The sequence below is a fragment of the Talpa occidentalis genome, unplaced genomic scaffold (assembly GCF_014898055.3).
Source record: "Talpa occidentalis isolate TD23 unplaced genomic scaffold, MPIMG_talOcc4v2.1 talOcc4.12, whole genome shotgun sequence".
Taxonomy (NCBI): domain Eukaryota; kingdom Metazoa; phylum Chordata; class Mammalia; order Eulipotyphla; family Talpidae; genus Talpa; species Talpa occidentalis.
In genome coordinates, this window is record NW_023601212.1 from 32270680 (window position 1) to 32290974 (window position 20295).

Here is a 20295-nt window from a genome sequence, read left to right on the forward strand (position 1 = left end):
CACGGCACTCAACCCACTGCACCACCGGGGAGGACCCCTCTTGTTTTATTGATGAGGAGTCTGGATGGCAAGAGGTCTCTCAGCTGGTTAGTGGTTGAAACAGGACTGTACCCACGAGTCTTTCCCATCATGTGGTGCAGCCCCATTCTACCCTGTGATGTCCCAGGTTAGATGTGGGGTCTGAGTGGGTGACTTACTAGGCTGACGTGTGCACATTGTGGTCACAATTGGAACAGGGAAAGCAGATGGATCAGGTGACTAAAGTCTGCTCTGAGAAGGGACACTTCCAACATGGACACACTTCATGTCTGAGTGACTCATACAACGTCTGGAGACAGAGGCCTTTGGGATCTTACTGGGAGAATATCCAGAGGAGAAGAGGAGATGGATAAGTGTGAAGATTTGGCAAATGTTCACATGGATTGGATGTGAATCACAAATCTAGGCTTCTAGGCAAGATAAACAATCCCCCAACTCCTCTATCCACTCCACCAGCCTGGATCCATGCTGCTGCAATTGCACCTCAGAGCCTTAGTCCCCTGCAGCCTCCTTCTGGGGCCTACATACTGTTCTCACCTGGAGGTCTGTTCCTTGAACATAGTGTCTTGCTGGGAAGACTATTAAATTGTGGCTGGCTTCACCCACAAATCTAGTACTATGTATTCATTTCTATTTAATTTCTATCCACGATGCTTCCTGACCTTGCTCCTTTTCATATCAGAGTACATACAGAAAACATTGGAATTGTGCACATGGATTTGTGGGTATCTCTATAGACTTGGCAAAAATATTCATTGCATTCTTTTTGTATTACTTTTTTAAAAAAGATTTATTTATTTTTACAAGAGCTAGGGTACAGGCCAGATGTGTGGGAAGGTGAGAGGATTTACCAGAGACAGAGCGGGGAACAGAACAGGCAGACTGACGGAAATACACTGCTGAGGGGAGCAGCAGGCGAGACAGGATAGGTCTGCCGCGCCATGGGGGTAGCTCCATGGCCGGCTGGGATTGAACCCACACTGAAGAGGCTGCAGACAGTTTCACAGTGCTGTGCTCAACTGCCTGCACCACCAGGGAGGCCTTCTTCTTGTATTACTTAAGGTTGACGAGAAATCATAAAACATACAATTCCAAGAAAGATATTCAATAATACATTTGCATAAGAGTTCTAGGGATTTGTAAAATTTTTTAAAATAGTAATTTGAGCTGGTTTCCATGAACAGAACATAACCTTATCTATCTATCTATCTATCTATCTATCTATCTATCTATCTATCTATCTATCATCTCGCTAGCTAGCTTTATATCTATATATAGATTTGGATGCTTAAATAGCTACAATGCAATTTATAGCTCAGATTTAGTGGTCATTTGTTCAAATTCCTAATGGACTCCACTGACTAGAAACTTCATTCACACAAGATGATGATGAAAGTTCTAAAACCATTTTTTATGACCAGTCAAAATCTACAAGAGTTAGAATTATCTTTAAAGGCTCAAGCAGTTCTTTTCCTTTACAGATGAAAGTAATGTTGAAATTTCTTATAATCATTTGAATAGATTGCTTATTGGCCTTTTTCATATCAAGTACTGGGAAATAATGGCCATGTGGGCACTATTAGAGGTGCCAACTCGGACCCCAGTCACAGTGTGTGGACATGACCTTCAGACCCTTTGCTATGGCAACACCTGCCAGAGTCCCCTGCTGAACCCCTGAGGCCCCCACAGTGGCCTGGGTGAGCTTTGGGTGGTGGGGACACAAATCCTCTCTTGGTCCCCTTGTTGATACAGAGCAGGGGCTGCTGAAGCAGATGAGCATGTGGTCAAAGCTCTCCTGGCTGCGTTTGACCTTGAAGGTCTTCCTCCATGTCCATCTGTCTAATTTTGAGCAGATGACCTTCTCCTACTCTGCTGAGAAAGTAAAGCTTAGTGAGAAACCCCATCTCCCTTCTTCTGCATTACAAATTTTCTATTCCTTAAGGCCCTCTCTTTCTTTCCTTCTATTTTCATTTGAAAATATGTGAATGCCCCATTTTATGCTTGACACACAGGTGGTGTGTGTGTGTGTGCACACGCACATGCCTGTGACTAACTGAAGCTCGATGGTCTCCAAGTGCATGGAGCACATCTGATCTCCTCTCAGGTCCTCTATCTCCAAGGTCTGCTTTCTCCTTTTGGCTGTGTCCTCAGACACACTCCCCACCTCTGTCTCCTCTGCACAATCTCTGCTGCTGCATTGTCACACCTGATTGCTGCTCTTCCTCATCTCTGCTGGCTTATTGGGTGACAGCGTTCCTTTGGGTCTCCAGGCTCACTTTTTCCTCAGAGTCTGTCTGGGTCTTGCTCTGACCACATGAAGTTACTTTCTTGAAGGTCACAGAGACTAAAATTCTGGTGCGATGGCATCTCCTCAGTACTCCTCTCCCTCAGCCTCGCTGTGATCAGATGCCAATGATCACCTTTGTTGCCTGCAGGTTTCCCCTGTTTCAGTGGACCTCTGTCATCCAGAGTCCCTCCTGCCTCCCCGGGGGAGCCTTCTGGAGAGATATCTCAAGAATGGGAGGTGGTAGGAGAGGAAGAATAAGGCCAATGGGAAAGACAGGAGCCAAGTCTCTAAGTGTCTGTGATCCATGGACCTTTGTTTAATTACCAGAGTTTTTATCTCCTGACATTAAAGGTGGTGAACATCTCCACGTAGAAATGTGCTTTGTGTTTGTTTAAGAAATAGCAGGGAACAGGTTAGGACCAGATCTTATTTTCCAGATCAGTTATTTGGATCAAATGTGAAGCACAAAAGCGCCAGACCGCCTGGGTTGTCCCTCCAACTTCCAAGCAGAGAAACAGTCTACTCACTGACACAGTCAAGATCTGCAAAACCCCTTCCTCTTCTGCCCCAGGAATGAGAATGTCCCCTACAAGTCTGTGCAGAGTCTCTTTCCTGCTCTCTTTTCTCTGACACATCATTTATCCCAATGACTCTAGTCTTCTCTTCTCAGAGGATGGAGTCTAAATTGATAACACTATAGTATTTCTCTGACTTAGGTTTCCCCCAAATCAGGGCCTGAGAGAAGGACTTGGAAGCAGAGCTGGGGTGAGGGGCTGAGCTCTTGCAAGGGTGTGTGCTGAGATCGCCATCACCCTGGGGCAGTTGGGGCTCCATTTGTGGGATGTGCATCAGAATTTTCCCCTGAGGGACAGAAGAGGGAATTCAAGTGATGCCCCATAGGGAATGTGCTCAAGTTCCAGAGTGACACAAGAATCACAACTAGCCTGCATACATAGAGGAGCGCTCCCCAACCCTGAGCCTTAGCTAGGTCTAGGGAGGCTTTATTGCAGAGATCCAATGTGCCTTCCCCAGGAAAAATGACAGTGGTAAGTGTAGCTCAAATCTACAAAATAACAGCGATGATGATGTTATTCCACATCTCTATAACTGCTAATACAGACAATATCCTTTAGTCCTTGGAGCCCATCATGAGGATGAGGTAAAGGGCACATCTGATCATTCTGACTTTACAGGGGGAAATTAAAGTTCTCAGAAACAAAGTGCCCAACATCTGATGAAATACCTGGATCAGTTGGGTATAGGCAGGTGGCAGAGGAAGAGATGGTGGTGGTGGATGTGGTTGTGAAGGTGCTGTTTGTGGTGTTGGTGGTGCTGGTGGGGGTGATGGGAGTGGAAGGTGGTAGTGGGTGGGTGACTCTTGTTAAGGGCCAGCAGAACTCCAGGTGGATGAGAACACAGGTAGAATTTCTTGTGCTCAGTGTAGAAAGACAAAAGCTTCAGTGGCGGAGAGCGAGGTGGGCCAAGTCTTTGATAGACATCAGTAGGTGAATTCTTGGCATAGCTGTGTTTAGGTCTATGCATCAGTGAAGATGGGAAGTGAGGGGTCAACCCCACATGGTACAGATAGCCTGGGGCCCCGAGAAGAGGCCTTGGATCAGAGACTCTCCCGTCAAACACATTCACAAGAAAGCTTTTCACAAGCATAAAAGAAGCATTTTACATTTTCTTCGTAGTGAGGAAGAACCAGAGGCCAATACCAGAAACCATAGAATGTATTCATAGCTGCTGTCTATAACTCTGAGAATAAAGTATTACATGTTTCTCATTATAGAGTATGGGATCAAGCATCTTTAATAAACTCTTTTGCTCTCTTCCTAATGTCCTGAGAACAATGACCCCTCTAGTTACTCACTGACATGCACATCTTGACTATCGACCCTACCTGATTATAATTTAATGGCCAGTGGAAGAACATACTCAGTATCTTAAAGTAAGACTGTCATTTGCTAGAACTGCATTTGAAGAAGAGAGAAAATATAGGCTCACCCGCCAGTGGCTGGGACACCAGGGTCAGAACAGGCTTTTGCACATTTAAAAGTTTAATCTGATACCTCTCCAAAAATTCCCTTGTTGTCAGCTCAGGTTGGAGAAAGGTGACCTTGTGATATTCAGCAGGGAAGAGGAAGAAAAACTCTGGAGTATCAATGATCAAATTTCTAAAAGGCCAGTTTTGGAAAGATGTATTTGTCCAGTAACATATTTGAGATCGATAAGGATTTCATGGTGTTTATCCAAGGGAGTAAAACATTAATGATCTTTTTGTTAGCTGAGATGTCAATTTTCTTTCTCTACTGCAGACATGAAGTTCTCTCTAATTTGGGTGGGGCCAATCTCTTCATCTAAGGTCTCCGTGTCCAGACAGGGCTATCTGACAAGCAGTCCCTGAACTGAGTGGGACTTCAGTGGACTTGTCTCAGCAGGGGGTGGCAGATGGGTTAGATTCTGAACGGAAGGGTTCTCTTCTTTCCTGTTCATTCATTCATTCATTCATTCACTTTTATTGTGGTAACATTGGTTTACAATAATGGGTATAATCCAGAGGTGTAGATCGCACCTCTTTAGATGTATGACCACACCCACCTGCCACCAAGGCACCCACAGTCCTCCACCATATATTTGGGCTCCCTCCCCTCTTTGCCCTCCACTCTCCCCTTACCACTCTGGTAGCTTGAATTTTAAGTCAAGTTTCTAGGGTTTGTGTTTGTCTGAACCTTTGCTTTGCTTCCTTATATTCCATATACTAGGAAACCATTGGTATTTGTCTTTCTCTGAATGGGAATAATTTCACTAACATATTTTCTTTTTTTTTTCACATGTACAAAAGAACCATGTGTAATAAAAGGCATTAGGGAAGCTTCAAAAACTCTTTGAACAAATTTAAAATAAAAATTATGTTATAAGATGCATCATGTCCTAGTTTAATTGGCAGAGTATTTCTTAATGGTACATAAAATGATAAATACAGTATGACTCTAAGTATCGTAGAGTCAGTGAAATTTATATTAGGTAAGTAATAAATATCTGTGGTTCCTCAAAGTAATTCTCATGTGACGAGGTCACAGGTTTGCTTTGTTTTGAATGAATTCAGCTTGGTTTGTCAGTGTTTCTTTGTGATGGATAATTGTTTATGTCAACTTAGTTGGTCAAGTCCAGACGTTGCGGTAGATATGATTAATATTTACAGGCAGTTCACTGCAAAGAGGTAAAACAGATTATCTCCCATAATGAGGGTGTGGGGAGAAGGTGCTGATCCGATCAGCTGAGGGTCTTATGACCAAAAACAACTGAGTTTTCTCAAAGAAGGTATTCTGCCTCAAAATTGCAGTGTCAACTCCTTCATGAACTTTTAGCCGATTGGTATGCCCTACGGAATTTGGCTAGCCAGCCTCTATGATGTGAGCCAATTCCAATTATCTGTCTGTCTGTCTGTCTATCATCCATCAATCTATCATCTACCTCCCTCCCTCCCTACCTTTCTATATCTCCTATTGGTTCTGGTTCTTTGGAAAACTAACACAATATTTTAACATATATTGGATAGAATTAAATAGTTTGATGAGCATAGACGGAAGGAGGGGGCAGACTCATACATAAGAGGACTTACTTTTCTAAAACAGACACTTTTGCACTAGCTTTTTGGGTGACAGGTTGACTATTTAGTGACTCACATCTCCTCCATCATGGTGTGATGGCTTTTGGCAGACCCACAGAGAGACCTTGAGGTTTAATCCACTTAATTTCCATTTCACTGAATTTGGCCCATGGCTTCAGGTCTTTGGCCACCATCTGACGCTATCCACTTGGCTGCTGCAGCCCCGGGCCTGGGAGCACTGGGTCTGTGACTCCATCCAGTGCAGGAGTGGTGGCACTGGTTTCCTTTCCACTGTGGGATACAGAGTGGTCATCACCGTAGGCCTACCGGCCACAGCTCACCACCTCCAGAGTCGCTTGCTCTGGGCTCAGGCGGCAGTGGGCAGAAGTGAACAAGCAGTATTAATAGTTTCCTCGGCATAATCCATCATCCCCTCAACAATGCATTTCTGACAGTTAATTAGAATCCACACAGTGGAATAACGAATGTCGTGTTTAGAATTACAATCTATTGCTAAACAACAGATCAGACAGAGCCTGTTGTCTCTCATCTCCTTGGATGTGTTAAGCGTTCAGCTTCCAATGCCTGTTTAACACTGGTTAGCCGATGATTCTGCTGAGTGGTTTCAGACGGCTTAATCACATCGAGGGGGTGGGACCGTTACCCTCCCCTGGGTGATGCTCAAAGGAGAGAGAGCAGGACTCAGTTTGGAGACGTGTAACTGTCAATGACTTAGGCAGCAAAATCTGTATCTCTCCCCAACCTGACACTGGGGGTCCAGGAAGCAGGAGGAGTCAGGTGTTAAAGTGTGAGCTGCAAGGGAGGGCTGAAACATCCAGTCCCATCCCCCATCCATCCAGATGCTTAATGAGGATGTAAATATGGCTCCGACTCCCAGCTAGCTGTGCTCCCTTTGACATCCCCACTCAGGCCCAATCATGACCTGGTGGTCGGGGTATGGGGTGGGGCACTGAGAGGAGCGCTCCACCCCTGAGAGAGGATACCTGGCATCCTCAAACCAGGGCAGCCACCTGTTTGGCAAACTGAGAATCTTCCAGTCTGACTGCCCCTATAGTCTCTGGTTCCATTGCGGCAGCAACCACTCAATAAGTGCTCTTGGCTCTACCTGGCGGGGTTTGGCTTCTATTCTATTGTCACCTTTTGGGTGGTCCATTCCAGCCCACAGACTGAGATGGAGGATCCCAAGAGGAGGTGCCTGAGAGTCTGCTCTGGGAGGTGAGCATCATCCTCTTGGCATCTGTGACCCTGAAAGAAGTATTCTGCCATACTCTTGTTTTGGGGGTACACCCAGGTTTCCTGTGTGTACTCCCCCCTTCTGAGACCTCTTGGCAGTTCCTAGGGTGTCCCTAAGATTTGAACCCATCTCCATCATACTAAGTGGGTGATACTGGCTCTTACTAGTTATGGAATCAGGGCCAAATACTTAGGCTTTCTGAGATGGTTTCCTCTTCTGTATAGTGGGCATAAAATAGCATCTGTTTTTTAAGTTCTAATAGGAATGAAGAATGTAAAGTACTAATAAATATATGCTTTATGTGTGCATGTATGTGCGTGTATGTGTTGTGAGAGAGAGAGAGAGAGAAAGAGAGAGAGAGGCATTCACTTTTGCCATCACTCATATTTATTCTTGGCTTCTCCAACACAGGCAGGAACCTCACCATTGAGGGGGAAGGTAGCTTTAATCCTGGGGCATGGGGAGATAGGGGGTGAAGATATATTTCAAGATTCCGTCTTACTGCACAGAACTCTTTGCTGACTAAAGACATGAAGTTCCAGAGTCAGTTAAGACTAGGTGAAAAACAATTAAAATTCATTTTGGGCCTCCCTGGTGGCACAAGGGATTAAGCACAGCACTGGGAAGCTATCCACAGCCTCTGTAGCATGAGTTCAATACCCAGCTGGCCAGAGTGCTACCCACATGGCACAGCAGACCTCTCCTGTCTCACCTGCTGCTCCCCTCAACAGTGTATTTCAGTCAATCTGCCTGTTCTGCTCCCCACTCTGTCTCCGGTGACTGCTCTCACCCCCACACCTCTGGCCTGTACCCCAGTTCTTGTATGCATAAATACATAAATCTTTGAAAAAAACAGCTACAACAACTAAAATTCATTTTGTTCTAACATTTGGACTTGGGGGTGTGCTGATATATATCAGCTGGCAGGGTGGGGAAAGCCTTAGCCTGTGGTGTGTGCTGTTTTCCAAGCTGTAAATACTCCTGTGGAGGCTGATTTTGAGCTTCCAGGGTGGACTTGGAGCTGGAGTGGGAGGAGGTGAGCACTGCTGCACCTCACAAGTGGCTGCAAGAGGCCCTGGACCCAGTGAAGAGGGGGAGGGGGCATGCAGAGCGGGTTTAGGCTGCTTGGTGGTTGAATGCTCCCATGTCAGTCACCTCTGCCCCACCCCAAGCCTTCTGAACACAGAAAGCTGAGACTGCTCCTTCCCACTCCTTCCAGAGCCACATGGGCTCTCAGGCTGGATGCCTCAGGGGCACCCAGGCCGTCACCCCGAACTTCAAGGTCCTGTGGGTTTTGCGTTCTTGGTATCGCCTGCTGGGTGGCATTTACCACCTTTGTAAGCGCGTTCCCCATCTTCCTACCCTTTGGTACCCAGAGTTGGGTTGTGTGGGCGTCCTGTGAATGCCTGTTCAATGAAAGACGCTTTCAATCACCAGTCACACGTGGGCATGGGCACGGGAAATGAAAGAGCCTTTGAAGCTTCTCTTTGCCCGAGTCCTGGAACAGCCTGGAAGGGCCTTTGTCTGTCCTGTCAGCATGGTGGGCTCACACAGGGGCTGGCTTGTAATTCTTCTGTGTTTAATAGCCAAGAACAGCCCCACACCTCCGTGTTCAGGCGAGCTGGGCTTCAGCGAATATGCCCCCCACCTCCCTGCCCAGGGGGCTGCATTCGGGACTCCTGCCCGGCCTAGCTGGGGGCTGATCTGGAGAAGCCTGCTGAGCCTGCCGGGCTCTGTTCCCCAGCTCTTGACTCTGCGAAGGGAGGAAGACACACTTGAATGACTCACAGTTGCCAGGCCTCGCTATGGCTTTATGAATAAATTGGGTGCCTGGCGGAAAGATCACTGTATCTCTGATGCAAATCCCCACAAGACAATAAATATAGATTCCTTTGTCGTAATCACAGCGGCGTCTTGATCTGCCTGCGGTGATTAAAGTGTAACCAAACTGCCGTTTAATTTCATTCCAGGCCATTTCCAAATGGTGTTGTGTAAAGACATCTCAAGACAGAAATACTCCCTGCAGCCAGGCCCTGCTGTGAAGGACTCGGCTGTGTTTCTGCTGAGGCTTAAGCTTGGCTTTGGTTGCACAGGTTTTCATGAGTGGTGCAGGTTGCATGTGACCACTGAAGCCCTCCCGTCTGACTCTCTCTGCATAGGCTGTTTTTGGAAGCCTTCCCTCCTATCTGCTGACAAGGAAGTTTCAACTGCTGCTCAGAGGCTGAGCCCCCCACCAGGTCACCTTAATGAGTACCTGGGGGAAAATTACTTCGGGAAGGTTCTGCCTGCCTATTCCCTATTGGGGGACAAAATGCACTTGCCCCAGTGGCCGCTCTTATGAAGTTGGCTACTTCTGGAAGGTCAGCTGCTCTGTCTGCAGAGCTTCGTAACACCCCAAGTCTTACACAGGCCAGAGGGAGAAAGGCTGAGGCTTCTTGTTAGCAGGTAAGCAGGGAGAGACAAAGAAGGGACAGCGGGGAGGAGGCTGAAGTTGGTTTCAGGGTGACCAGGGGTCTGCTCCAGTCACATGGGCAGGGCTGGCCCTGTGAACTCTGCCACAGCTGCACTGGCAGCCAAGCAGCATGATTCATCTCTTTCATCCCTTCTGCAGGGTGGCTCCCTGGCCAGCATTGTGCCTGGGGTCGGCTTGGGTGGGGCCCCCTCTACAGGTGTATATAGGGTGGTTCAACACAATCATCAGAGAATCCCCCGGGACCAGCTACCCCTCACCCCTTTTGGTGCGGGGAAGACAGAGAAGTGCCACAGTGGTCTATGGGGTGGGAAGTGCCCTAGCCTGAGAGGGCAAGGATGGTGAGAAAGGGCACCTTCCAAACTTCTGCTTGCCCACTTGAGAAAGACACGTGTTGCTTTAGATTAGGTGAGGGCCTTACAAATCTGTGATCCCACTGTTTTAAACACAGGCCTTAGAGGTTCCCAGATGGGCAGCAAGGAGAGACAGTGATGAGTAAATAGGGAAACACATCTGTCAAAGCTGCTGTGGTTTTTAGAGAAGCTGCATCCTCCCTGTGGTGTGTGCGTATATGTGTGCACATGTGTGTGCATGTGTATGTGTGTGTGTATACTTCTGGCCATGAACTGTCAAGCTGTTGGGATGAGAGAGGATGGGAGGAAAGCCTGGTTGCCCAGGTCTAATACCCTTAGAGTTTCCCGATCTGTAGTCCAGGACAGCAGGGAGGGTCCGGGGGAAATTCTGAGCATGTTATTAGTGGAGCTGCAGGTTATCTCTCAGTATAAATTACCTTTTCTCAGAGCTGGCTAATAAGGCCTGGATATTCACAGCCAGACCAGACGTGCATGAGGAAGGCTATGGAATGACCCTGACTCTAGGCACCCCAAGACCAATGGCAGTGAGGTACCCAGAGACGGCTAGCTGAAGTCAGCTTGGCAGGAGAAAGAAGAGGCCAAGGGTAGTTTTTTCTACAAGCCTGAGGCCTCCTTTGGGGGTTATGACTTGTCTCTCTGTGGCCAGCATGGGCCCAGTATATATGTATATGCAAACTGAGCGGATGGAATTCAAACTATAGGTCAGACAAACAGCAAGTTGAAACTTAAACTTCTGTCCCCCAAAGCTAATCCTCCTGGTCTTGACCAGAGGTCCTGCTCTACGCCCACTCCCCAAGAGCATCACTTCTCTCCCTCCACACCCAGTTTCTGAAGGCTACAGATTTTACCTTCTCCATGTTCCTCACATTGGTTCACTGCTCTCCAGCCCTAGGATTATGGCGCTGGTTTCAACCACCATCTGCTCTGAATCCTTTAATAACATTTTGTCATCTGCAGGACAGAGTCCAAGCAAACTTTGGAGCCCTTCCTGATCTGAAGTCTACAGCCTTCTCCCATATCACTCCCTCCCCCTCCATGACCAGGTATCCAGCCAGACATAACTCCCCAAAGTGGTGCTCTAATATCTGTCCTTGGACATTCCTATCTTGGGTGCCTCTGCCCATAATCCTCCCACCCCTTTGTCTTGGCCAATTCCTCATCCTCCAAGCATGGCTTAGGCACAAGCTTTGACACCCAGGGTCCCCTAGAGGTGCTCCTGAAGATGGCTCTGTCCCCACTCCAGACCTTGCCTTGTGACCCTGAGATAACTCGACGACTCACCTGTGACCTGGGTGAGGGTGACTGCTGGCTGGTCCTGCTGCCTGGAACAGTGGCTGGCCCGCAGCAGACCCTCACTTTGCACTGTGTTTTTTGGATCCTACAGAAAATTTATCCTGTAAGATATGCCATCTGCTTGCATTTGGGGAGGAAAGTGAAGTGCCATATAGTCTTTTAGTGATTTACTCATTTTTGAAAGTGCAAAATCATTTTGATGAAAACACTTAAATTCAAAATCACTTCATACCCCCTGCACTAACACCATGAATTTCAGTTTTTGCATGTTACCTTCCACGTGAGTCTAATACTTCACTACTTTTTTTAGCGTGCTTTCTTCTTTTACATGTAAATTATTTCCTTTTTTTTTTTTTTGCTATTATAAATGAAGCAGTGGGCCTCTCCTGGTGGAGCAGGCGGTTGAGCGCAGTGCTGTTGGGCTATCCACAGCCTCTGCAGCGCAGGTTTGATCCCGGCCGGCCAGTGAAAATCCCACATGGCGTGGCAGACCTCTCCTGTCTCGCCCGCTGCTCCCCTCAGCAGTGTATTTCAGTCCAGTCTGCCTGTTCTGTTCCCTGCTCTGTCTCTGGTGAATCCTTTTACCATCCCGTGCATCTGGCCTGTACCCCAGTTCTTGTATGCATGAATAAATAAATCGAAAGAAAGAAAGAAAGAAAGAAAGAAAGAAAGAAAGAAAGAAAGAAAGAAAGAAAGAAAGAAAGAAAGAAAGAAAGAAAGAAAGAAAGAAAGAAAGAAAGAAAGAAAGAAAGAAAGAAGGGAAGAGATAGAGAAAAGAAAGAAAGAAAAGAAAGAAAGCAGCAACCACATGCATTTGCATTTCAAAAATGTTTGTTTTGATGTTATTCTTTAGGTTATAAATTCAGGAGTAGAATCTTACAGGGCATGGTGAGGGACACCCTCTCCCCAAACCTGCCCTCTCTAAGTTGGTTCTGCCATCCAACACAAAACACACTCCAGTGCATAAGACTTCTATAGAGAATAACTTGCATACAATTAGTGTGCAATAGAGAGAAGAGAAGGGAAAGCATAGATCAAAGTTTCCACATGAAACACCCAAAGTTACCCAACCCCCTTGTGGGTAAATGCCCAGTCAAACAGGGTTGGCCAAAAGCAGGACCACTGAGGCCCAAAAGCTTGCCCACAAGTCTAGGGCACCTTCTGGTGGGGACCCATAGGAAAGAGGCAAAAGGGGCCAGGCTAGTCTGGAACGAAAAGAGAAAAATCAAAACCCAAGTCTAGATAAAGGCTGCCCTCGTCAGCCTCCCCATGGGTCCCGCACCCACATCTCTGTCTCTTTCAAATATCTGCTTCCATGTCCCCCAAGTCCTTGGCTGAGAAATCCAAGGCTGAGAAGCAAGCGCTGCTTTTCCTAATGTCTCTCTGCTCCATGTGCCTCCTCCAGGTTTTCTTGATCTTCTTTTCCTTCTCCCCATTTTCCCTGCTTCTCCCTGAGCAGCGCCACTCTTCTTTAGGTGGGGCAGGGAACCTGGAACCTCTCCTTTCCCTGCGGATTACTCTGTTACAAAATAAGGTACAGTTTTCCAAGTCTGGCATTTCAGAAGCTTTGACCTCTCTCAATTCCTAAGAGAACTTTTTATCTCGTCACCCATGCATCTATGCTTCCTGTGTACCAACCACAGTGGACCAGCTTCCTTTCCCGTAAATAATACTCAATACTCCATCAGATTTAATTGCCCCTTTTATGTGCAATCCCACTATAATTTTGGCTTTGATACTCTTATTATCTTCTTTGTATATGTCATGTTTTCATGTTTTATGTTTTTATATCACTACATTATATTTTACCCATGGGATTGCGTGCTCCCTGAGGACAGTCCTTACACAGTTAACTCAAGGATGTGTATACATTATATATTCAGTGAACGTGGCTTGAATGGATGTATAAATACATAACTCAATGAAGGAATAAACTTAACTTGCCTTGTTCACGCTATAAATAGGGAATGAAAATATCTCACAGAGTTGATGTGTGCAGCACTTTGGTAGACTGAATAAAAGTGCTTTGCAATTTGAAAAAAATTATTCAAGTATGGGGCCTCCCCGGTGGTGCAGCGGTTGAGCGCTGGGCTGCGAAGCTGCCTGCAGCCTTTGCAGCGCTGGTTTGACCCCCAGCCACTGGGTAAGGGTCCCACATGGCACACAGACCTCTCCTGCCACCCACTGCTCCCCTCATCAGTGTACTTCGGTTCTTCTGCCTGTTCTGCTCCCTGCTCTGGCTCTGGTGAATTCTCTCACCCTCCCGCACTTCCGACTGTACCCAGTGCTTGTATAAATAAATAAATAAATCTTTAAAAAAAAAAAAGTATTGATGACGATTGCAGAATTGTGGTGGCCTCTCTTCCCACCTGAGTGCCCAGACAGCAGGATGGTGTGTGACAGCACAGGGACAGGAGGCCTTGGGAGGGAAAGAGTCACTGAAAATCCAGGTTCTGAATCATCCTGGGCAGTCGGTTTTGTTTTCTTTTGGGTTGGCTTCCAAGCAAGTTTTCCCCTTTATATGTATTTTACATCATTGTTCATTTTTGCATAATGTTTGATTTCTCTTCTCAGATGTAATCCCCATAAAATTCCCACCACCAAGAAGCCCATGAACCATCACCAGAGTCTTTTGATCTCTTCCTTCCCCTGTTTCGACTCCTCTTCGTCTCCTTCCCCTGCTGTATGCCTCAAATCTATGGTCAGTTTGCAAGTTTTGTCCTTTTCCTGATCCTTTGTTCAGTTTCCCTGTATTCCTCCTATAAGGGAAATCATCTGATACTTTTCTTTTTCCTTCTGACTTATTTCACTCAGCATCATCCCTTCCAGCTCCATCCATGTTGCTGCAAATGGCATGAGTTTACCTTTTTTTGATTACTGAGTAGTATTCCATTGTGTATATAAACCACATCTTCTTGATCCAGTCATCTGTTTGGGGGTATTTAGGTTGTTCCCATATCAGTTATTGTAAATAGTCAAGCAGGTTATTCCTTGATTAATGTTTAATGTTTGATTAATATTTCTGTCCCTGAGATCGCCTGGCTATTGCCATTCATTGAGGCCGCCTGCATGCCCAGGGGTATCTGGAAAATGGGCAAACTAGAAACCTGAAAGAGAAAAGCATGAAGGAAAAATTACCAGAATGATGCACAGCCTACGTGCATGGTCCTGGTTAAGGAGAGAAGGACCCTCCCACTCATGTCACAAGGGTGACCGCTGCCCCAAATACACTGACAGAAGGGGCTCTCGACCCCCCACTGTCCTCTCAGCTAGCATTGTTTCCCAAAGAATGCTCTAGTCTATGTAAATGGTTATTGAAAAATGAGGCAACCTATGTTTCTAATGGAGACTTAGAAGCAGACACGGTCAGTAGAGCATAAGCTCTTCAAAGGTAGAAAGATTTCTGATAGGAAGTGAAGGAAGTAAGCTGGAGGATGGAACTGTTTCTTTGCTGATGGAAACTGATGGAGCTAGGGAAATGGATCAGGCTAAGGAAAGCAGATTTTGCAGTGCTTTTCTTCTTACTAAAGACAGCAGAGCCCTTTCCTTAAATAGGGAGTGCTCATCCTCTGCCTCTGGGGTGAGGAAACTTGCACTTCCCAGAAACTTCTGGGAACACAGCCATATAGGAGCTAGAATGTAGGGGGATGTGATGCACCTTGTTTATTTTTTGAAGTATTTGAAAATATTTGTTTTATTTATTTTTGCGTTTTTAGTAATGAAACATTTTTCTTTTTTCTGTTTATATATATTTCTATCATTTATTTATTTATTTACTTTTAAAAATTTATTTATTTATTTATTTATTTATTTATTTATTTATTTATACAAGCACTGGGTACCGTCAGAAGTGCGGGAGGTGAGAGAATTCACCAGAGCCAGAGCAGGGATCAGAACAGGCAGACTGATGAAGTACACTGCTGAGGGGAGCAGCAGGCGTGACAGGAGAGGACTGTGTACCATGTGGGACCCTTGCTGGTGGCCGGGGATCGAAACGGCTCTGCAGAGGCTGCGGGCAGCTTCACAGCCCAGTGCTCAACTTCTATGCCACCAGGGGAGGCCCTCATTGTTTATTTTTGTACAATGTTTGCTTCCTCCTCTCAGGTGTAGTCTCCATAGAATTCCCACCACCAAGTCATCATGAACCATCACCATAGTTTCTTGTGCTCTTCCCGCCACTGTTTTAATCCCTCTCCCTCCTCCTCCCCTGCTGAATTTCTCCAATTTATAGTTTCCTGCTAGTTTTTTCTCTTTTTTTTTCTTGATCCCTTATTTGTTTCCCCTATATTCCTCCTATAAGTGATACCATCTGCCATTTTTCTTTTTCCTTCTGACTTTTTCACTGAGCATAATCCTTTCCAGCTCCATCCATGTTGTTGCCAATGGCATGTGTTTATCTTTTTGGATTGCTGAGTAGTATCACATCTTCTTGATTGCCTTTTGAATTAATTGAAACATTTTTCTCACATTGCTGTAGTCCCAGTGTAGTCTCTAGACACTGTGTCATCCGTGAACCATCACTATATTCCCTTGAGCTCATCTCTTTCCTATTTTGTCCCCCTCCCACCCTCTCCTTTGCTATATGCCACAGTTCTATGGTCAGCTTGCTAGTTTAGACTTTTTCTGACCTTTTGTTTGGCTTCTCTACATTCCACATATGAGTGCTATCTTCTAGTATTTATCTTACTCCTTCTGACTAATATTGGCTAGCATAATCCCTTCCAGCTCCATCCACGTTGCCACAAATGGCATGAGTTTGTCTTTTTGATTGCTGAGTAATATTCCATTATAAAAACATACCACAACTTTTTGATCATTTTGTCTCTTTTTGGGTCATTTGGGTTGTTCCCATAGCTTGGCTGTTGTAAATAGCTATGCAACTTGTTTACATGGGAACATGGACAAAACATAAAATCACCAGAGGAAACACAATGCAGAGTAAATATAATATCCCTTGGTATCCACCAAGGATTGGTTCTATGACTCCTCTCCCCACCTTCTACCCCAATTGCAGATACCAAAAGCCGAAGATCCTCAATTCACTTATGTAAAACTGCATAGTGTTCCACGTTGCCAGCACATCCTCAGTGTACTTCAAATCACCTCTAGGTAATTCCTAATACAATGCAAATGCTATGCAAACAGTTGTTATGCTATATTGTTTAGGGGACAGTGACAGTGACAGAGGCTTATCTTCAGTAGTACAGGTTTATATCCTATCCTTGGTGGAGTCTGTGGATGAGGACCCACAGTTTCAGAGGGCCAACTGCAACCATCCAGGATGCACTGAATTAAAGTGCTTTGCAATCTGAGAATGATTATTCAAGCATGGATGACGATTGAAGGTATCATGAGAGCTTCTCAGTGGCTAACAAGGTAACGCCAAACTTTGGTAAACAGAGGTAAAGTCTGTCAACTTCAGTTGTTATGTCCTTCTTCATTAGGTTACATCAAATTGAGTTTCAATGGTGAACATTTATGAAATCAAATAGGTCTTATATTGAGATCCAAAGAAATTTGCCAGGCAGCTGGTAGATAAGTCTGAATAAAGTTATCTTAGATTGTGTGTACAAAAAGGCAAACAGCATACAAAGTACCCACCCATCTAATAGTTGCTTCAATTACTCATTTGCTTTGGCAGCATCACAGAAGTGGAGTTTTGTCTTTCATGCGAATCCATAATTTTTGCCTAAAATGAATGACACCTAGAATAACTACGCCCTTGCCAGAGCTTTGGAAGGGATGGCAATCCTGTGTCCTGGACATGAACATTCACTTGCCAGCAATGCGATGACAGGCACCGGAAGCTGCTGCGCCTCCAACACAGACTACAGACTTCTCAAAGCTAGGAGGGGCGTGGCCACGTCTAGAGGAACTGTCACTCCAGAGCAGAACAGCATCTGTCAAAATGTCAGACTGAGTCTTGATTAGACGGCTTTATTCCAGCAATAGTTAAGTCATACAGATTAAAAAGAAAAACACTTTAATAAAATAGCCAGAGCAGAAGAAATCATGGTACTTTTTAATATGCTTGAAATGGCAGGGATCTGTGCCTAGCCTGCCAGGGGTGAGGGACCATGGTGAGGCTGTGCAGAACTGCAGATCCAGCTCCACTGGGAAAAGCATGCTTCCACTCCAGATCAAAGGAGGGCACACCCAAACATGAATCTTGGGCCTTACTAAAGAAGAAATGTCGGGGCTTACATAAATACATACTATTTCATTTAAGATTGATTTAACCACTCTTTGGGATGTAGTATGGTACTCTGTAGAAAGATCAAAAAAAAAAAAAAAGAGAGAGAGAGAACATATCTTTGTCACATATATTTGTAACAGGGTGATCTCCAAGGAAAGGGAGGTTCCAGGTTCCCTGCCCCACCCAAGGAAGGATAGAGCTGGCCTAGGAGGAGAAGCTAGGAAGACAGAGAAGGAAGGAAGGAGAAGGAGATGAAGACCTGGAGGAGGCACATGGAGCAGGGGACATGTGAAGAAGCTGCACTTGCTTCTCAACCTTGGACTTGTACCAGGGACTTTGGGGACATGGAAGGAGACACTTGAAAGAGACAGAGATGTGGGTGAGAGACCCATAGGGAGGTTGACAAGGGAGGCCTTTATCTTGACTTGGGTTTTGATATTGCTCTTTTCATTCAGACTTGCCTGGTCCCTTTGCCTCTTCCCTATAGGTCCCCACCAGAAGGTGCCTTAGACTTGTGGCAGGCTTGTGGGCCTGAGTGGTCTTGCTTTGGGCTAACCCTGTGTGGCTGGACTTTTACCTATGAGGGGATGGGTAACTTTGGGTGCTTGATTTGGTAATTATATTCTTTCTCTTCTTTCTGTTGCACACTAATTGTATTAAAGTTATTTTCTATTGAAGGTCTTACACACTAGAGTATGTTTTGTCTTTATGCAATGGATGGCAGAACCCATTTAGAGTAGGCAGGTTTGGGGATCCTGGGTGCCCCTTACTCTGCCCTGTAACAATTTGTTAGTAATAAAGAGCCATGAAGACATTTGAGCAGGGATTGAAGGTTGTGATCCTCTCTGGCGGAGTGATATAAACGGAAATGGGCATTAAGACTGAGGTGAGCAGTGAGTCTTGCGTGAGGCCCCTCAGTAGTCTGGGGAATTATCTCTAGGCCATGGGTGTTCACTGCTCTGTTCCAAGTGCCCTGCCCACGGTGGGCACAGAACAAATTGAGCTGCAGAGAGGATCAGGGTCTGCCCCCAGGATCCTTCTGAGACGACTTCCACAGAGGGCCAGGAGAATATCTGATGAAAGTGAAGGGCTTTCCCCCTGCTCCTGCCCCCTCCTGGTGGCCTGGCTCAGGACCAGGCCTGGCTTACCTCCATCCGAGGAGCAGGGAGATGTCAGCTGTCTTTAGTGGGCTCCTCCCTTCTCCAGGCACCAAGGGGAGGCAATGCTGCCAGGTGATGGGTTTGAGCAGAAAGCTGCTATTGTCATTTCTTTGTCAGGTCTGAATTCTCTAGGTGACAGCTTTGACTTCAAATCTCTTTCTTTAATTGAGTCTTTGTCACTCCATTGATGGTAATTTACACATCCAGTACTATAGCTAGTGCAGATAGAGGCACAGGCAATGTAACTGGAGTGGAGAGCGGTGGGCACCAGAGCTTGGGGGCAGTGCTTTCTCCCACAGCAGAGGGGCGCCCTGGATATTGGGATTTCTGGGTGTCTTGCTGTGTGAGGCTCGGGGTGGGACACCCAGGATTCCTTACTCATTTATCAAACATCACTGAGCTAGAATTCAGGACAAGGAGGGCGGGGCTATAACAATGGGTAATAAAAGGCCCTTGTTTTTCTAGAAGCTTACAGTCCAGTGAGAAAAATAACTTGACTTTGGCACTCGGAAGCCAGTCCTAGAGTGCTCTGTGCTGGGGGAGCAGGAAGTCAATCAGCTTCTTGAATTTATCTGTATTTAATGTAATTCAACCATCTGGGCTAAGCACCTATTTCCGGAAGAATAGTGGAAAGATGGGGGTGGGGGATTTAGAAAAACAGAGATTACTAAGACTATAAACCAGCTGATATCTCTTTCTCACTCTCCTCTCTTTTTCTCTCTCCTCCCCTTCCCCCCACTCCTTGTTTCTCTCTCCACTCTTACTCCAGATGTCCTCGGTGCTCCTACTATGCTCCAGACTGTCCTAGAAATCTGGGGAAGAAAGGTAACCGAACACACACTCCATCCTTGTCCTCAGGGAATTTGCCCAAGTGTTTTAGAGAGATAATCATTAATCAAATAAGCACTGAGTATCAGAAAGTATGTTCAAGAATGATGCAGAGAGCTGAGGGAGTGACTGGTGGGGCCACCACAACTGTGGTGTCGATATTCTAATTATTGGTGCGCACACACACACACACACGCGCGCGCACGCACACATGCATACACACTCACGGGAACCCACAATCATACTCACGGGAACCCACAATCATACACACACAAACACCAACACACCCGAATTTTAAATTGCAACCCACAGACTACAATTTCTGGCAATAAGAATGAGTATTTAAAAAGCTCAACGTTGACAGAAATGTAAATTCACTCTCAAAGATTTTTCAAAGTTAAAAGAGGCCAGAGAAACACTTGAAGTCAATGTAGTGAATATTTGTATAATCTTTGGGTGGGTCAGACCTTTCAAAAGCACAAAGGAAAAGATTGATAATTCTGATCACATGTAATGTTAAAGCTTTAGAAAAGCCTGGAAAACAATTGAGAGACCGGAGCTCCTGCCTACACTTGGCACATTGCTGGCAGAGCCCAGCCGGCAAGGGGGGTGCTGCTGAACCACACACCAGAAGAGTGAGCTCGCCCATCCCAGCTGGTAAAGAGCCACTTTCCTGAGCCTCCAAGTGACACACGCCCTGTCACCAGCCCCAGGATCAGTCACCTCTCCCCCAGGCCAGGGATTTGTGGGTTCATGCCTGTAGGGTGCAGCTCTAGTGCT